The 15,379-nt window shown below is 40.1% G+C and overlaps 1 long non-coding RNA gene across 1 annotated transcript in view; it reads right to left on the bottom strand.

The window, feature by feature from the left end:
- Positions 1-4,291: 4,291 nt before the first annotated feature.
- The window catches only part of LOC132007235 (uncharacterized), a 198,045-nt gene continuing 186,957 nt past the window's right edge, over positions 4,292-15,379 (bottom strand). Inside the window, exons 2-3 of the long non-coding RNA XR_009401281.1 lie at positions 5,654-5,722; positions 4,292-4,899 (exon numbers count right to left, since the gene is read on the bottom strand). This is a non-coding gene — a long non-coding RNA (uncharacterized LOC132007235). The remainder of the gene's footprint in view (positions 4,900-5,653; positions 5,723-15,379) is intronic.

The raw sequence follows: 15,379 nt of genomic DNA, 5'->3' as shown, positions 1-15,379 counted from the left end.
CAGTTGGTTAAGCGTCTGCCTTCTGCTCAAGCCATGACTCCAAGGTCCTGGGATCCAGCACCCACCCCCCACCCTGCGTCAGCTCCCTGCTCTGCTTCTCCCTCCTCCCTCTCCCTCTGCCCCTTCCCCCGCTTGCACGCGCTCTGTCTCTCTCTCTTTCTCTCTCAAATAAACAAATAAAATCTTAAAAAATTTTTAAATAAAAAAAACAGATCATTTCCTAATCACATTTCTCAGAGGCAACCATAGTTCTTAAAGATCTCTTTCTTTGCATATGCATATAAATTTATTATTAACAGAAATAGGAACATAATACATATATTTTCTGTGACTTGACTTTTTGCTCATCTATTTCCATCTTCATTTAATAACCTTGTGTTCTATGGCATGGCTATACCCAGAGGTACACGAGTATATCTAATAACCAGTTCTCCGGAATAAAAAGGCCCTTCTTTGTATCAGTTTCCCCCTTTCTGTGTGGTAGAGACTCCTGTGTTAGAAATTAGCTGAATTCAAGCAAAGTAGTATGACAGGATTCCAGCACACCACTGACTGTACCATCATTTTTTTTTTTTAAAGTGAGGTTTCTTATAAGCAACTTCTAAACAAAAGAGAGAGATTATCTTAGGATAGACCAAAATAGTAAAAGGATTTCTTTTTGAGAATTAAAGCAAGTACATGAAAACAAGTCTATATTTTCTCAAAAACAGTCTTTATAAAATGGTACAAGAAATATAAAATATAAAACCTTATGGTTTTGACAAGCACATTACAAATACAATATCAACATAAGTTTATGAAAAACTTAAGTATGTACACATATACACACATTTAGCTGAAGATTCCAAGTTGTATTTAGATAAATACTGGTTAGATATAAAGTTGACCATGAGAATTCTTATCAGTAGGTGATGGGATTATTGGTTATTTTCATTTTTCTTTAAGCTTCTGTATTTTAGAGGCGCCTGGGTGGCTCAGTGGGTTAAAGCCTCTGCCTTTGGCTCAGGTCATGATCCCAGGGTCCTGGGATCAAACCCCGCATCAGGCTCTCTGCTCAGCAAGGAGTCTGCTTCCTCCTCTCTCTCTCTCTGCCTGCCTCTCTGTCTACTTGTGAACTGTGTGTGTGTGTGTCAAATAAATAAAATCTTTTTAAAAAAGTTTCTGTATTTTAAAAATATTTTACAAAAAGCTCATTATGTTTATAATTTATAATGCAGGTTTAAAATGAAAATTCCACTTTTGTGATCAGTTTCTCTAGTCCCAAAATACCCTACTTTTAGAAAGTGTTAGAAATACAAGGCAAGCAAAGTCTTGTAAGTACTGAATCTATGTAAATTATCACTGAAATCATGCATAATTATTAGGCACTGAATGTCCAAATGTTTGTTGTTTAAATTTGCTAGCATTTAGAACTTGTTTAGTTCCTGGTTTAGCATCACGACTCCTTATACAGTAATAAAGCATAGTTTCAAATAAATATAATTGAATTACATATACATGTAGTAAAAATATTAAATAAAATTGGTAATATTCAGAGTCAGCTAATATTCACTGAGTCATTTTACTAAATGTGTACTTTGCCCTTAAACAGTAAGTACTGAATAAATGTTAGCTTCCAATTGTGTTATTGCATCATTTATTTCAAACTCTAGGCATTCCTGTAGTCAATGTCCCAGTAGTAAATAGGAACAATTCAAAGTTATTCAGACAGGAAAAGTGTTTTGTTTTGTTTTGTTACAGTAAATTAGTTCTTTTCAAAACCATTACAAGGTATAGGAGAAAAAATTCTGAGAAAAATGAAGTAGCAAGAACTTCTTCACCTTCTTGCTTGCAACAACTAAAAAAACAAAGTATATTGACCAACCGCTTTCAAGACATGGGACATTAGCTAATTAGGGATGGTGATATCCATGACACAGGATACAAACAAGGTGAGGCTTAGGAGCACCCAGCTTATGGCCTGGAGTGAGTTTCCAGGTTGTGGTACAGAAGCAAGAAACCTGATGAGAGCCTGGTGGTTCTGCCAAGGTGAAGGGACAGAGCTGGGCCTCCGGATAGATCAAGGTGGCTGGAGTTCAGGGGACAGATCGCCAGATGGGAATGAGATGAGGGGGTGGAGAATGGGAGAAGGAGAGAGAGAATTCAGGGATCTACAGATGCCCCCCCACACCCCATCCCGGGGGTGGTGGTGGTGGTGGGGGTACTCAGCCTACTACTGATTGCAAATGTGTGTGAGGGCACTTCCCTAGGCCGAGGGAAGAGCTACCCAAGAGGTTTGGGAGGAACAATCCCCGGGACTCAAACAGGAGGGAGGATGGTGCGCAGAGTATTCGGTAGTACACAGGGTAGCGTACAAAGAGGGGTGTGCCGCCGAGGTGGGGCAAAACTCTCCGTAGATTAAATATTACTCTCATCCCACCTAATGAAGCTTACATGACCCAAAAGTATTGTGGCTTCCTAGCAGCTCATTAAGCAAATTAATCCAGCGTGACTTTACCTTTACAGTCTTTGTGAAACCATCATGTACTTAGAGTCTTCGGTTGAAACGAGGGATGTGTGTACTACATGCAGGACCTCTGGGATTATAGGCTGGGAGTGGTTTGGAATTCATCGCAAAACAGTCCCAAACCATTAGGAACTTTCTATAGACCAGTGGTAACTTCCAGCCTGTGTTGGGGCCAACAGTACAACAGGACCTTCTCCAAATGAACTCTACGGCAGAAGACAATGACTTTTTTTTAAAGGATGAATACTAAAAATGTGCTATTTTGAATATTACAGAGACTTTTTTGCATTTTTATTGCAGTGAAATGTACATAAAGTAAATGTACATAAAGTAAAATTCCCCATTTCAGCCATTTCTAAGTGTGTAGTTCAGTAGCATTAAGTTCATTCACAATGCAGCTATCACTGGTATTCATTTCCAGAACTTTTTCAAACAGAAGCTCTGTAACCATTGGCACCCAGAGTATGAAGAACTCCCCACTCCACCCTCCCCCGAAACCCTCAGTAATTTCTATTCTACTTTCTGTATCTATGAATTTGTCTCCCCCAGTTACCTCTTTAAGGGGAATTATACAGTATTTGTCCTTTTGCGTCTGGCCTCTCTCACTTGACATAATGTTTTCAAGGTTTATCCATGTTGTAGCATGCATCAGGACTTCATTCCTTCTATGGCTGAATAGTATGTTTCATTTAGCCAGTCATCTGCTGATGGACACTTGTGCTGTTTTCACCTTTTAGCTATTGTGAATACTGATGCTATGAACAGTGGCATGCAAGTATTTGTTTGCATACCTCTTTTCAGTTGGGGTGGGGGGTATGTACTTAGGAGAGGAATTGCTAGATCATTTGGTAATCCTATGTTTACTTTTTAAGGAACCACCAAACTGTTTTCCACATCCTTATCAACACTTGTTAGTTTCAATTTTTTTCCACAGTAGCCCTCCTGGTAGGAAGTTGTATCTCATGAATTTGATTTGCATTTCTCTAATGTTTAATGATGTTGCGCATCTTTTCATGTACCTATTGGCCATTTGTATAACTTCTCTGAAGAAATATATACAAAAATCCTTTGGCCATTTTGGATCAAGTTAAGTTTCTTATTTAGTTGTAGAATAAACTTGTGCCTCTGAAACCTAAATCACAAAAATGTTTAGAATTTGAACTAGCAAAAGGCTTTACTGAAGAAGACTGTTTTACCACTATAATTATTTAGAAATGCTGGGGTGTGGTGATAATTAAAACATCAGCTTTTATTGGGTTTTATAGTTGTATTAAAACTTTGCAGACAAAGATCCTTTTTATCACCTGCCCTGGGAGTGGACTACTTCCACTCCCTACCCCCAGTTTCTTAGAGAGCAAAGAACCTAATCAGTATTGGTAGGTGACCAGGACATGATTTCTTTGTTTTGTCTTTTTTTTTTTCTTTTTGAAACTATCATAGTCACAGTCACCGTCCACACATCAAACCCTCTTCCCGTCTGGGCTGTGGCAATCTGGATCCTAATGTTGTTCTCTACCCCAAACAAATGCAGTAACAGCATCCATATATTACTTGCCCCTTTGATAAAGTGTTCAGGAATTTATCTTCAGTGCTCAGTTCTGAAGCTCAGTCCTTATCCCTAATGTCTGGCTAACAGTGGACCTGAGGGTCTGGTCCCCAGCCATTCAGGACACCACCTCCCTTCCTTCTCACACACCTGCCTTGGCTCCTGCTTCCCTCCCCACCAATGAAGAATTCACAGAGACACACAGGATTTCATCTTTTTGCACCTTGATTTTTATTTTAATCATAACCATCAGTTTGCCCTGTTGTATGAGATTCAGCTTCTACGTGGTTGGCCATTTCCCAGAAAACAGGCCTCAGGAGATGCAACAAATATTTCTTTCCTTCCTTTTTTTTAAAGTTTATTGATTTAAGAGAGAGAGAGAGAGAGAGAGAGAGAGAGAGAGAGAAGGGAGGGAGGGACAGAGCAAGAGTGTGAGTGAGAGAAGCAGACACCCCCTGAGTACAAAGCCTGCCCAGGGCCTTGATCTCAGGACCCTGAGATCATGACCTGAGCTGAAATCCAGAGTCTGAAGCTTAACCGACTGAGCCACCCTGGTGCCCCTCAACAGGTATTTCTAAGGTCTTTGGCCTTTTTTATTCAGTTACTGGCTGCACAAGTTATGTGAAGTGGTGGGCTTCTCCAGGGTCTCTTCTTCTGAGAGCTTTGATCTTGTCTCTTATTTTGATTTCTTCTCCTACTTTGATGACATTTCAATTCAGCATATGGTGACAGTTGCATATTGGCTTTATGCTCTTTTCAACTTTTTTGAATGAATGGTAGAAGTCTCAGACTGCTTTTCTCGGGTTCCCTTGAAGGATATTTTCGTCTTCCTGGTTGTTCTTGGTGCCTGGATGGCAAGAGAGTGAGGCCAGGGCATTAGTCTGGAGAAAGAGCATGAGGACTAAATGGGAAGGGGGCCCTTCATGGAAAAGGATGGAGACCGATGAGGGGCTTTGTGCCAGGCAGAAATAGGGTAAAGGACTTGGGAGACAAAGAGGAAGTCATCTCACCTTGACACCATCTCTGGACCTCGCTTGACAGAGGGTCTTTCTCATCTTCCTCCCTTTGGTCCTTGGGGTTGGTTGTATTATAACTATCCCAGGCCCCTGTGTTTTCCTGGTTACCTTAGCCATGATGAAGGCAAGAACCAGCCTAAGCCAGAGCCTCTGACCTGCCTATATGTACTGTCCCCAGGGAATGAGGAGCCATGTTCTTCAATTTGATTTATCACCTCAGCACTACCCAGCCAGTTGGGCACATTAGATGTCACTGAGCACCTCTTTGGACATCAATATAGCATGGCGGATACTGGGAAAGGCATGATATGGCTTTGAAATCACCAAGTACCACTCTTAACACCTCTGTGGGTGTGATTCTGGGGAGGCTAAGGTTCTCTGGTTGGACGAAAGGGGCTTTCTTTAACCCTCTAGAGAGCATTCTCGCACTGACCTGTTAACCTTATCACTCTTCATTCAATTCTGGAGGCTCACAAAGCAAGGAGAGGTATTTTCTCCAAGTCATTCCCCATGGCCACCACTAGTCCATCATTCATTCTCTTCTCTCTCACCCTTCACCATTACCTAGTACTTTGTATCTCTTACCTAAGACCCTCCAGGCTAATGTGGCCATTTTTAAGTCTTCATGGAGTTGTGGATCATCCTACTTCTCTCCTATTAGAATAGATACAATTAAAAAGACAGTTACAGGCATTGGTGAAGACGCAAAGCAACTAGAAATCATAGACAATGGTACAATCACGATAAAATAGTGCAAGCACTTTGGAAAACTGGTATTTTCTACAAAAGTTGAGCAAAACTCCCTGTGATCCAGCCATTGCACTCTTTTAAAAAAAAAATTTCTGATCTTATTTATTTGTTACTCTAGATAATCTCATTTTTGACTAGACTCAGATTTAGAGATAGAAGGTCTCAAAGAGGACTGCCTCCATCTCTTGGCAATTTGTTGCTGGTATTTTTCTTGGGCTTCCTTCATTCTCTTGGCCAAAAGTTTAGTATAGTCTACAGCCTCTTCCTTATTTTTCTTCGTCTGTTGTTTCTTCAGAGTAGTACACACATGTTTGTGTTGGAGAACATGTGGAGTAACAAGATGCTGAATCTTAAGTGCTTTAGTTCTAGGTTTCTTACCTTCTTTGTTTAGGACATTTCTCACAACATACTCGTGGACATCATCTTCTTTAGAGAGATCAAAAAATTTGTAGATTCTGCTAGCTCTTTTGGGCCCCAGGTGATGAGGCACAGTAGTATCCATGAGTCCAGGAATATCCTCCCCCCCCCCCCTTTTTTTTAACAAAGGCCCAATTTTTTAACACTCACATACATAAAGAAACTCCAGACTTTTGTTCTCTAGTCCTACTTGGTCTGTAGCAGGAATTCCCATTACTCAGCAACAGCCAGACACGGCCATGGGTCAAGACACCCCAATTCCTGCAGGAGGCTTGCTTGTCATTGCCACCACTGATTCAGACCACGGAACCTTCCATTTTTCCTGGAGCATCAATAGCAACTTCTGTAGCCATACACTTCTCACATAAGATACAAAGTTTATGTTCATCATCCACTTTAGTGATTTTCTAGCAACTAGGAGCTGGGAAAGAGTGCTCAGCTTTGTCCTAACAGCCCACTGCCTTTGAAGTACTACGAAAAAGAGCCAGCCACTGCAATCTTAAATTATTTATTCAAGGGCAATGAAAACATGTCTCTACAAAGACTTGTAGGAAGGTTCCTAGTAGCTTTAGTTGTAATAACTAAAACAGGGGGAAAAAAATGAGCGCAAATGTCCATCAGTGGGTTGTGTGGGTGAATAAGGTATTTTCATAGACTGGAATACCACTCAGTAATACAGAGTAATGAAATCTGATACGTACAGCGACATTAATGAATCTCAAAAAAAACATTAAAGTGAGTGAAAGAAGCCACACAAAACAGAGTACATGCTGTAAGATTCCATTTGTATGTAAAACTTAAAAATGTAAGCTAATCTATAGTGACAGAAAGCAGATCATTAGCTACCCGGGGCTGGGGGACAAAGAGGAGGGAGAGGGTTAATTAGATCAATTATAGCTCAATAGATGTGTTAGAACATCAATAAGCAAGCAAACTACAAAGCCCTGGCAGGAATAAGGCAGGGACAGGCAAGCAGTGGCTTAGAGAGATGATGCTGCCCGGGGTTAGGGATCTGCAGGAAGTCACTACCAACCTCACAGATCACCTTCAGCCTCAAAGCCGCTTACGTGGCTGGGAGATGCAGAGCGTGCAATGAAAAAACACCCTCTGTTTGAAATTGCAATGCGATCACAAACTTGATCCCAGAGTCTGCTTGCCTCTTGCGGAAGAAGCGGCAAAGGTACCTGTGCTTCTCATTTGCACCCCAAAGCTCATGCCAGTGACTAAGATTCTGTGGAACTCAGCTGGGAGATCCCAAGTCGCATGCTTTGCGATCGAGGGGATGCTACAGGGCAGAACGTAAAAGGGTCCTGAATGCCAACAGAGAGTCAGCAGACCACGCATAGGATTGGGAAGCCCGATGCAATATATAGGGTTCTCTATCAGAAGCAACTTTTTGAAGAACTGCTCAGGCAAAGCAAGGGAACCAGTGTAACGTTTCTTCCGCACTTGCTGTTTAGCTTTGGAAAGCCAAAGTCATCTGCTTATAGCTGACTGTGTAATTTCTCATACAAGCTAGGAGACCTCTTTTAAAGTGAAATTGAGGGTATTAATGATCACACCTGGATAAACAAGAGTAAACCAGGCTTGTGCTGGGCAAACACGGACCAGTCGTCCAGCAATCTGAATGAGAAGAGTCCTTTGGATCAATTAGTTTGTGATATGGGATTCAGTGCTCTCCAAGTCACAGTTCGACAGATGGTCATGAAACAACTCTGGGGTTCTCTAATTGCAGTAAGGTTTGGGGAAAATTGTTTCACCTAAATTATCATGTTGAGTCTGTGATGAGGCCTAAGAGGTTGTTGCTTTGAGGAAATGTGAGCCTCAAATATAAGAATATAACTGATGCAAAGTTGCCTAATACTTTTGAGGCAGCAAACTACAAAATGAATCAGAGAAGGGAAGTTCATATCGAGGCTCTGGGCAGAAATGTAGAGATGGTCCTCGGGCAAGAGATCAAACTCAGAGATTTATTTAAGCACTCTGCTTGCGTCATCTCAGTCCATCCTCTTAACAAATCTGTGACACCGGTAGTATTAACCCAATTTTGTAAGTGAGAGAAATGGCGACTAAAGAGCTAAAGCATCCTGTTCAAGTTCACACAGCTAGTGGTGAGTCACGAATTGAACATAATTCTCTTTGACGCCAAGCTTAGTGTTTGTTCCACTAAAGGCCATCCTGTCCTTAGTAGTCATTTACCGCTAATGGCTCTCACTGCCCAGAGTACAGAGACAAACCAGAGAATGGACCTATTGGAAGATTCATGAAACTGAATCTGGAATTGAATCTGGAAAGTCTGAAATGTTCTTTTGGAGAAATTACAACGCAAGTAGACCCTAGAACCTCATGGTCTGTTGTGTCTGGGGCAGCGCTTTTTAAGCTTTAATGTACTTACAAATCACTTGATAAAATGCAGATTCTGATTCAGTAGGTCTGAGGTGAAGCTTGAAATTTTGCCTTTCTTTTTTCTTAAATATTTTTATTTATTTGAGAGAGAGAGAGCAAGAGCACATGAGTTGATGGGGGGAGGCAGAGGGAGAAGCAGACTCCCCACTGAGCCCGATATAGGGCTCGATCCCAGGACCCTGGGATCATGACCTGAGCCGAAGGCAGACACTTAACTGACCAAGTCATCCAGATGTCCCCCAAAGCTGATGTTCTTTTGCCTTCTGGTTTGTGGAACATTCTTGAGTAAGGAGACTGCAGGATATGAATGGATCTGGGTGATTCTTGAAGTCCACTTTAAGAAAGTTTAATTCTGCCAGTGAGAAGGTCATTCCTTTGTGACTTTGGTTAGTTTTGTCTCTAATGCGAACCTGTTGGTATTAGGACAAACCACTAGTATATATGTTTCTTCTTCTTCTTCTTCTTCTTCTTCTTCTTTTTTTTTTTTTTTAAGTAGAACTTTTCCCGTTTTCTCTCCTCTACTGTCCAGCACTTATGTGAATGACCGGGCTGACCATTATATTCTCCAAATAGCCACAGTCATTTAAATATTAAAGAAGATTATCTGTTTGCCTTTATAGAGAATCAGCACTTTCAGAACACTGCAATTATCCAACATAGATCGGCATTGGATCTATTAAGTAGAAAGGATGGCTGCATCATTTCTGGGGTAACTCAAATACAATACACTTTCAGTGCGGTTTTCTCCCTTACTGAGATGATACATACAACTGAATAGTGAAAGAACTAGAAGAAAAATGGAAGAGTATTCTGTCCTTTGGTTTATTTAGGGCTCTTGGTGGGGAGGGGGTTGTCACCAAAGGGCAATTATACAAGGCACTTTGGATAGGAATGACTGAAGTCTCTTCCAAGTTATTAAGCATACTTACACAATCTAATTCTTTAAGGAGAGTCCCTGAGGAAGATAACCAAGAAAAGGATAGCAATCTTCAACAAGGGGAAAAAAACAAATGACATTTTGGAGATTGTAAAAAAAAAAAAAATCTAGGGAAATGAGTTTTGTTTAGAGAGAGAAAAGGGACAGAATGAATATACAATTACTAAAACCTCCTCCTTCTCTTCTAATGACAAAAAGAGCAATATCACCAAACTTGAATCTCAGGGCAAGCAGCATTTTTTTTTCTCTTTGTTTCTACTCTACCACAGATTACCTCATTACTTTGAAAGGATTTTTTAAAAATCTTGAGTCATTCTGGAAGTCTTTCCAATTGTGGTCTGAACAACCAATATTAGGAATTACTTTTTTTAATCTTTAACCTCTTGGAAACAAAGAACATTTTGAAAAATTGACTTTGCTTGTGTCATCTATTTAATACTCATTCCCTTATAAACATCATTCTACTCAAAAGGCAGCACGCAGAAATACAGCTGCCCTTGTCTGTAATGACTTTCCCACAGTTCCAATAAATGTCACCGGTGCTTTCAGAAAGGAAACATTACCCCCCACTCCCTTGGATCTTTAAATATTTATTCACTGATAACCTGAACACATGTGTTTCACTCAGAGAAGGTGTGTTGGTTCCTCGAAGGCTTTTCAAAAATCAATAGTGTGCAAAGTGATCCGTGAGATCATAGGAAAATTCTGTAACTTAGAAATTTCGAAGTGTTTTCATCTATATTTCTGATGGATCTTCAATTGTCAGAAGACTCTTCAATGGACCCCTTTTAGCCATGCGCAAGAAAGGACCTGTAAATAGGCATCAGGGTGAGGCTAGCGGAGAATTTAAAGGAAGTCTTTTATTAAGTCCATCTTTGAGGTCTGTTTGTTAAAATTTTACAATATCATTCTGGGTTTTGGTAACACTCCCCTGTATTTAGGTTGGAAGAAATTAATAATATCAGCCCACTACATCTTTTACAATCCTCAGGGAAACAGTTTCAATAGAGAAGGGCTTTCTGAGTTCTTCCTCCCCCTCTCCTACTATTCACTTTTCAGCTACTTTTCTAAAAGCGTCTTTGAAATCACATATCCTTTTGGTCAGTGCTAGAAGAAGAGGGCTTTCTGACTGCGAAGCCAGCTCCTTCTTAGCAACAGATGACCCACACACACCCGGAATAGCTACAAGCTCTGTGCTTTCTGTGTGTCTCTTGTATGATCAGTGACAATTTGCTTAGTTTCCCCTCACCTGCTTCCTAGCTAGTAATTACCGAGAGACAGAATCTTTGTGTAACCCTGACTTACAGCTATTAGAATAGGATGTAATTGTACCAAGTGTAATTGGCTTCAGTGGCAGAGCCCCATTAACCTGGCACGGCCGTTCTTAAAGCAGCCTGTGATCTAGCTCATTAAATTTTATCTTCAGTAATAGGAAAAGTTATGACCTTTGTGTTCCCTTCTTCATGTATTTATGCAGACATGTCACCTAGGATATCAATACATACAGTGTCATCGAAATGCAGAGGAAGGCCAACCTGGTGTACCGGGAGTGACTAAAAATTGAGTTCCAAACGTAATGCCAATGAAAGACATGACCCACATTTAAAGAGGGCCCTGAAAGGTCTGAGGCAAGAAAAGAATTCTGCTGGGTGATGTGCCCTCCTGCCCATGTATCTTCCTCTCCAGCAGCATGGACGGCACCCAGCAGTTGAGCTCTCTGTCCTGAGAGAGCGGCACTGGGAATTTCTCAGCACACACATGTTCCTACAGTAGAATGACTGGAAGAAGAAAGCCATTGGGTTTATCTGACACCCACAGTAAAAAAAAAAAAAAAAAAAGAACTGGACTGGGTTGTTACCTCAGGTTGGGTCTGAACCTGTCAGCAAAAATAGGAGAAGGTGCTTACCCAAACTGGGCCAGTTTTCCCATTGAGAAAGTAAGAATAATAGCTTAGGTACTCTCTAAGATCACTTCAAAGTAAAGATTTCAAGACAGCCAAATAGGCATTATGTTTACGTTCTTAAAATTAAGTTAGTTCTGAACAATTAAGTTGCATCACATCAATTCTCCCTTTCCTTCAGAGACAGGACTCATAATGATTACCTCATGGCTGATCAAGGTAACTCAAGAAAAATTTGTTAATTAAGAAGAAAAGAAAGCTTTTATGTGCCTAAGAGCTTTAGAATGTGCTAGAACATCAGGAGTCTCCTGATCTGACAATTCTATGTTTGATGGTTAGTTTTCTGTGTCAACTTGGCTAAGCTGTAGTACCTAGTTATTTAATCAAACACTAAGCTCAATGTGGCTGTGAAGGCATCTACAGTCATTTACTTGCAATAAAGTGAATTACCCTTGATAGTGTGTGGGGGCCTCATGCAATCAGTTAAAAGGCTATCAGAGTAAAACTGGGGTTTCCATGAAGAAGAAATTCTGCCTGCGGATGATAGTTTCAGCTCCTGCCCAAGAGTTTCCAGCCTGCTGGCCTGCCCTATATATTTCTGACTTGCCTAGCCAGATGCTACAATTGCATAAGCCAATTTTTTGATTGATAGATAGATAGATATTTAGATGAAAAATATTTCCTGCTATTGGAGCTTGAGTGTGTCCCCAAAATGATATGTTGAGGTCCTAGTTTCCAATCCCATATACTCTGAATGTCAAGTTCTTCAGAACCAGGGTCTTTACTGGTGTAATTAAATGAAGATGAGGTCATATTGAATTAGGATGGGCCTTAAATTCAATGACCAGTGCCCCTGTGAGGAGAGGGAGATATGAAGACACAGAAAAGACAAAGAGAAGAAAGCCAAGGAATATCAAGGATTGTCAGCAACCCCCAGAAGCCAGAAGAGCTAAGGAAAGATTCTTCCCTATAGCATTTAGGAGGAGCATGACCTTGCTGACACCTTGGATTCAAACTTCTAGCCTTTACAGAAGTGTGAAAAGACTGTTTTTGCTTTTTCAAGTCGCTCATTTTTTTGGTCACCTTACCAACACCCTAGGAAACTAATACACCCATTTAACTATTGGTTATGTTTCTTTAGTAGACTTCTGACCAATGCAACGTTCTTTTGGTGAAAATTTATCTTTCTAAGTGAAATTACAGGACTTTTTTTCCTCCGGCTTTCTCTATAACTACTTTTCAACAAATGGAACTACTTTTTTTGGAGACTTTTTATTTTCAAGGGTCTCCTGGGTGGCTCAGTCCATTGAGCTCAACCCTCAGGGTTGTGAGACTGAGTTCCACAATGGGCTCTGCACTCAGCAAGGAGTCTGCTTGAGATTCTCTCTCTTCCTCTGCCCCTTGCCCCCTCTTTAGAGTAAAACACATAAATCTTTTTTTTTAAGTTTTTTTTTTAAATTTTTATTTTTATTAACATATAATGTATTATTAGCCCCAGGGGAGATTTTTTTATTTTTAAGTAATCTCTACACCCAGTTTGAGGCTGGAATTCACAACCCTGAGATCAAGAGTCACATGGTCTATTAACTGAGCCAGCCAGGCACCCTACAAATGGAACTACTTCTAAGAAATGTTTGCAGGAAAAAAGTTAACGGTCAACAAACGTACAAGCACCTGGAAAAAGTAACTTTGGCTTCTTTCTTGCACTTCTGCTCAGAGCCTTTAATATGATAATATATGCCAAGTGTCTCCAAGGCAGATCTATAGAATGTAATATTTTCCAAAATTATAAAGGCTTGAAATTCTGTTTGGGTATATGTATTAATATCTCCCAAAAGTAGTGCTTCTTGAAAAACACTTTGGAAAATGCTGGATTAAAACCAAATTAAATTATTTTCAATGCCATTACCTTTTTTTAATTTTTAAAATATTTTTATTAACATATAATGTATTATTAGCCCCAGGGGTACAGGTCTGTGAATCGCCAGGTTTACACACTTCACAGCACTCACCATAGCACATACCTTCCCCGATGTCCATAACCCCACCATGCCCTTACCTTTTTTTAAGGGATATGATCAATATAGAGAAAAATGAAAAGCTAAAATTAAGGAAAAGTTGAAATACAGAAGAGCACAGCCAAGCATGCAACATATAGTAGTTCTTGAAAATTTATGAAATCATTGAAAAGCTGACAAAACCCATTGCCATCTACATCCGTTAGAACAGGCTATCTCCAGTCAGTGAGTCAGGATCTATGCTCCTTGCAACTTGTAACAATGCCATCTACAAATCTATCACTTACAGCCATCGAGGCTGGAGAGAGAAGGCATGTGGAGAACATACAGACTCCTAACTGCCTTGATCCATATCCCATTGGTCACATTCTGATGGCCAAAACTCAACATGTAGCACTAATTCATTGCAGAGTTGTGCCTTCCGTTTAGTGGGAAGTAGGAGGCAAAATATATAGGTACACATAGAAAAGCATTGTAGATTTGGTGGCGGGAAAACAAAGCATTTCTTGGCTGATAGCTTTTATTCCCATCTTTGCTTTTTAACTATAGGATTGTATTTACTGTCGGTCCACAACTTAGCCTGCACCGGCAAAGCGTTCATCCCCTTGGGATTGGAAAAGGTGGGCTTGCTTTGGTTTTGTTTCTGTTTTTATCTTTTTGGGGATGGGCTTTGTTGATAATGCTATATGGGAGGGTCCCATTCAGTGATGTCAGGTGATAGTTAAATTGAAATTGCAACCTTTGTCAATCCAAATAGAAGTTACATAAACAGTGAGCACAACACATTATTTCCTTAATTTCTTCCCATATTTTTAAAGCAAACTTTGCCCTTTGGCAAAAGTAGTATAAACCCATCAATCTCAAAGCCAAGGTTTAGATCCGTATAGCCTTTTCTAGTTATCTCAAGTCAGCAATTTCAGGATCTGTTCTTTTTTTTTTCCAATAAAATTATTAATTTAACAAATGATCTCCTTTTTTCCTATAAATTAAAATATTTAACTAAAAGCAGTGACATTGCCTAAGGAGCAATTACTGCAAATTTAGGAATTCAGTCTTTGATACCAGTGATGAATGAAAATACAATTTTTTTTAAATTTTTTATTTTTTATAAACATATACTTTTATCCCCAGGGGTACAGGTCTGTGATTCACAGGTTTACACACTTCACAGCACTCACCAAATCACATACCCTCCAGAAAAAATATAATTCCACCCCCTTCTCCCAAACCCCCTCCCCCCGGCAACCCTCAGTTTGTTTTGTGAGATTAAGAGTCACTTATGGTTTGTCTCCCTCCCAATCCCATCTTGTTTCATTTATTCTTCTTCTACCCACTTAAGCCTCCATGTTGCATCACCACTTCCTCATATCAGGGAGATCATATGATAGTTGTCTTTCTCTGCTTTTAAAGCCAGGCATTCCCAGGTCCAAATGAAGTACCTTCTCCTAAACTTAACTTGGACACTATCTAACCTCTGAGTTTTCTTTAGACACTTGGCTATAAGTCCCCTCTGGCCATGGTCCTGTGGTTACACTCTGGCTACGTGCCTACGGTGTTATTTGTAGAAATACAGAAGCTTTTGTAATCGGTGTTTCCCTGACAACTTGAGTACCTCAATAAATAGAGAGAAAGGGAACTCATATTTACAAAGTGTCTACTGTGTGATATTACATAGTATTTATTCTCACCAAGCTAGGCACTTCCTGCACATTCTCTCATTTGCATGCGCCACCTTACTCCCCATTCCAATAGGCATACTGAAGGAGTTACGAATTTCTCTTTGCTTCTTGGAATGTTAAAAATAACTGGCACTGACTAAATTAATTCAACAAAATTATAAGGTATTTCCTTCACATATATTCCCTGTTGCCTGTGTAACAACA

This window comes from Mustela nigripes, chromosome X (assembly GCF_022355385.1).
Source record: "Mustela nigripes isolate SB6536 chromosome X, MUSNIG.SB6536, whole genome shotgun sequence".
In the NCBI taxonomy this organism is placed as follows: domain Eukaryota; kingdom Metazoa; phylum Chordata; class Mammalia; order Carnivora; family Mustelidae; genus Mustela; species Mustela nigripes.
Note: the sequence above shows the minus strand (reverse complement) of the source record. Positions and strands in the feature narration are given on the sequence as shown.